We start from the raw sequence: 4,819 nt of genomic DNA, 5'->3' as shown, positions 1-4,819 counted from the left end.
GAAGTTCGGACTCTGAAGGATCTCAAGGAGACGAATCTCCTCAACGAGGCAACACACCACCTCGGTCCCCAACCCCAAAGATGGAACTTCATCAATCCCCAGTTCCTTCACCTCCACCAACTATTCCTATTTCCATTCCCACCATAAACCCCACTATTCCCCCAACCTCTTTTCCTATACCACCACCCATTTTCACCACATCAACCGAAACACCACCAGTTACCGAAACCCCTCCCGTAACCGAACCACCACAAACCGAAACCCAAACTCAACCACCACCCGAAACTACCCCACCCCACACTCCACCTCCAAATACACCAACCACAACACCCCCAGATTCACCACCACCTCCATCTCCAGAAAATGCCTCCGATGGCGAAAACCCTTACCTTGGTGGTGATCACATGAACTTTGATTCGGTCTACTATAGTCCGTTTCAAGTTCAGAGTGATGAGGAGGATGATGCTCCAGTGACAAAGAAGCATCTTAAAGAGCTTCACGAGAAGGTTGATCAACTTCTCGCCTCCTCTTCCAACCAGCAGTCCACTCTCTCTGAAGCTGCCCTTCAGAAAATTGTTGACTCCTTCTCCAGGGCTCAACATGATTCGGTGGCCTCAGCAACTGCTGCGATCGATGCCTCCACCAGAGCCTGTGAGGCTGCGACCGAAAAAGTCGATAAACTATTCTCCGACGCTACTGTCCTGTTGAAATCTTTGCAGGAAAGCGCCGACGCCACTAAGACAACTTTGGAACCGATTGTTCAGCAATTGGCCAAGTTCGTCTCCACGGAGTTGACTTCGTTCGCTGCCCTACGCCAAAATATAAGCGACGACAACTCGGCACTTCGTGCCTCCATCGATGCCCGCCTGGCTAAGCTAAAAGAGGATCTTGCAGCTGAGAATTCTCTTATGGATGTCTTGGCGAGTAAAACAACCGCCCTTAAGGTCAAGAGCACGCAACTTTCCAACTCCCAACAACAATTGGAAGCTCTTCGATCCGAAAGGGAGGTGATCAGAACGTGTGTTTCGGATGTCCACGCAGCATTATCAAACATCCTGGAAGCACACGACCCCATCCTGAACCATTAGGTGAGGCGTACCCTCGCTGAAAAGCTCTCTCCGGCCATGGACCTCCTAAGCAAAATCGAAGGCCTACCGAGTTTCGTGTCCATTCCGAAACAAGGGGGAGATGCTGGATCGAAACCACCTCCTTCCTCCAAAGCTACTCACACAACCGAACCACCTCCAACTGGTCATGCTTCGGGTTCGGGTGTGAAGAACAAGGGCAAAAATATAGCTGAGGAAGATGAAGATGAAGATGAAGACAAGGAGACTATTGCTGACCTGTTAAAACGAAAGAACAGTCGCAATGCTGACGATGATGCCAGTCGTGTGGCGCGAGAGGCTGAAGAAGCCGAACGCAAGCAAAAGGAAGCTCACGATCTCCTTGAGAGCCGAAAGACGCTCTTCCCTGCCTGGACCAGGGAACGTATGATTAAAGAGGCCATAGAAACTCCAAGCATATTATGGCTCGAGCCGGTTATCTCATTCGACTGCAACAACACTGTCGATTCGCAGTTTGATATGCCGCTGACTCGAAAGGCGTTCATCTTCCACGCCTTCTCTAACATTTTTGAAGTCCCGCATCCGAACGATGAGCTTGACAGGGAGCTCATTGACTTCTATCTGGAGGCCGCTCGCCCTCAATACCTTACTTGGAGCGCCCAGAAGATTGTAAACGTTCGGGTGCTGAAGCCTTATGCCGTGGGGAGATTCACAAACGTTAAGTTCAAGCTCATTCGAGGATCAGCAAGAACTGCTCATCTTATCTCCCTGGCGGATCTGCCGAATCTAAATCCTCATGATTGGATTGTCCTGTACAATATTCTTTTGACTGATGAAGCCGAATATGGTCCTATCATAGACCATGTCAAAAGGATGTTAGCCTGCTACATCATGGAGGTTGCCCTAATGGATCAGGAGGTCGCCACAGTTTTCAAGAAGAAACCGAAGATTGCACCTGTGGGATCGGCCAGTGATCTAAACCAAATGATAATGGGCAAGATTGATTCGAGGCGTAACTCGGTCATGTTCACTAGAGCCAAAGGACAGAAATGCCTCTTCGCTTTAGCTGATAAACACCTTTACACCACAACTTGCTTGGAGCACGTTTTATCGATTATCAAGCGGTGTAAAGAGAATTCGGCTGATGACATCAAGTACTTCAATGATATGATCAATTGGTACATCTGGTTTAGACAGACCATTCTCTCCATAACCAAGTGTCTGTTTAGCACCGTGAAGAAGAAGGTACCTGCTTCAGCTGCTGGCCCAAGTAAAAAGTGAAGGTCTCGCTCCAAATTGACGCAAAGGGGGAGATTGTTGGGCTGTAGTTTATTTTGATGTTGCGTCTTTTGGGCTTGATAGTTTAGCCATGTACACTCCGGTTTGGGCCTGTCCAACCGAGAGCCTTTTATGTATTGTATATAAGTTAATGCTTGCATGCATATTAGGTTAACGATTGATACGATAATTCTAGAGCTTAACGATAGTAATTTCAAGGTTTCTTTGATCGTTCTTGTAACCTTCCAATCCTCTACAGTTGATGTTCTTAATCGAGCTCTTCTGAGGATTTTGTTTTAATCATTCGACTCGTTTGATTCAATCTTGTCTTGTTCTTTTTATTGCGTTCTTACTGTTTTATATTCATATACTTGTTCAAGATCTAATCGATCTTCATTGATTAAAGTTTTTTTTTAATCTCATCAAAGGCCAAAGCAGAGAGCCTCCCGAACCGCTCCCTAAGAGGAATATTCAAGCACCAAACATCCTTTTAAAACCTCGTTTGAGTCTCATGCCCCACCACACTATACATGTAATTAGAATGAATACAACCATTTTCATGGAGGTGATTAATGGATCCTACAATCTTTTGCCAAACACCCCTCCAATTCCTATTCTCGAATCGTCCAAAAAACCACCACCTTCCCCATGACAAAATTTGACAATTTTAACCCGAAGAGCTCCATTGTCATTAAGAAACCGCCACTTCCATTTATAAAGAAGACCGAGGTTAAAACATCCAAACTACCAACCCCAAGACCTACAAGTTTCTTATTTAAAAAGTAAAAATTTACTATAAGGGTTTATAGTTTCATGGGATAATGACTTAGGAGGGTAATAACGTTTCCCGTTTGTCCATATTAGGTCTCCAACGTATTTTTTGTGTATATTACACCATTAAGGTTGTTATCACCGTTTATAAATAATCTTTTTACCGGCTTCTTTATGTTAAAATGACTATTTGTAAACGGTTATAATAATCTTAATGGTGTAATACGCACAAAAAATACGTTAGGTACCTAAAATGGACAAACAGAAAACATTATTACCCTCCTAAGTCATTATCCCATATTTATATGAGAACGCTTAGGACATAACGTCCCTTTTATTATATCTTACATGTCATTACAAATTTACAACACAAGTAGTGTATCAAACATTCAAAGCTACAACCATTCATGATCATGGGCATTAAAGTGATTATGCCTTCTTGAACATGACCTTAAGAGGCACGTTATTTAAAACAAGGATTCTACGTCCATTTTTAGCAATCGTAGAACCAATATCTGCACAATATGGCCTGCAATCATTGCACACCGTGGGGCAGTAAACCAGCTTGTAAGCGTTCTCATACTTCTCGATCTTGAACCAGTTCCTTATAGTTTCCCTGCCTGGCTGTCCTAGGATCGCATGGCTTGACACGATCCGTAACCCAATATCAAGATCGTCCTCGACCCGCCAAACTGCAGTATCAATACAAGTAGTCGCCTTACCGGAGAACTTAACGTTAAGATCAGTGGATTGGCGGATGATGCCGTCTTTGCTGGTGTTTGCAGGTGCAAAATTCAAGGGTAACCCTTTGCTCACTTCGTTGTTTTCTTGCGCTACATCATTAGGGCACGGCTGATCTCTTCCGGTGGCTAGGGTTACACCGCCTCCTCTGCCACGGATAGCTGGCAAGATGTAGTAGCTGGTGCCAGCTAAGAGGAAATTCCGGTCAGTGTCGCGGACGGGAACCTGCAGGGCTTGGCCTGAGAGAAGTGACAGTGTGCACATGAGGATGAAGATAAACAACGGTTTCTTCATTTTTTTTATTTATTGATTTTGATGGGTTTTGGTGGTGACATCTATGACACGGGAGAGATGTATTTATAGTCAGATGGCACGAAAAGATAATTATGAATGATGTGATGTTAATGTTATGCGTCGGTATTTCTTGAGTTCGTACACATGTATGTCGTATATCACAAGCCATTGCTAAATGTAGAATAGTTTGTTATAAGTAGATAATGTTTTTTTGGATAAAATGAATGATTTAAAAAGATTCAAATGAATATATAGTGCTTCGTTGCGTTATAATTTCATAATTAACGGATTTAATATGGACGAACACAATTATTTTTCATACATAAAGCTTTTATGGTTCACTATTTAAATTAAACCAATTTAAAATGAAAAAAGTCAAACAATACTAATTGTGGGTTCGGATCAGATCAAGTTGTATAAGCTAAAAAAAAAAAATTTAAAGTTCTTATAATTGTACACGATGAGGAGTGTGTTGAAGATTGATTCAAAGTTTCTCACAAAAATAATAACTCTCGTGACTTGGCTTAGTAACTGCTAGAAGGCTTTCAGTTTTTCTGCATTCACTTAAGTCCTTCCATATTTCCATCTTTTGCTTTTCAGTTGTAAAACTCTACTATTTATAGCTGCTTTCTGTTCTCTTTTTGTTCATCAATAAAATCACGAGAGTTCTC

The 4,819-nt window shown here is 42.9% G+C and overlaps 1 pseudogene; it reads right to left on the bottom strand.

The window, feature by feature from the left end:
- Positions 1 to 3,125: 3,125 nt before the first annotated feature.
- Positions 3,126 to 4,195, bottom strand: LOC145090757 (kunitz trypsin inhibitor 5 pseudogene; annotated as a pseudogene).
- Positions 4,196 to 4,819: the final 624 nt, after the last annotated feature.

Source organism: Lactuca serriola, chromosome 2, assembly GCF_051521515.1.
Source record: "Lactuca serriola cultivar US96UC23 chromosome 2, Lser_US96UC23_V15, whole genome shotgun sequence".
In the NCBI taxonomy this organism is placed as follows: domain Eukaryota; kingdom Viridiplantae; phylum Streptophyta; class Magnoliopsida; order Asterales; family Asteraceae; genus Lactuca; species Lactuca serriola.
This window is presented reverse-complemented; position numbering and strand designations above follow the sequence as displayed.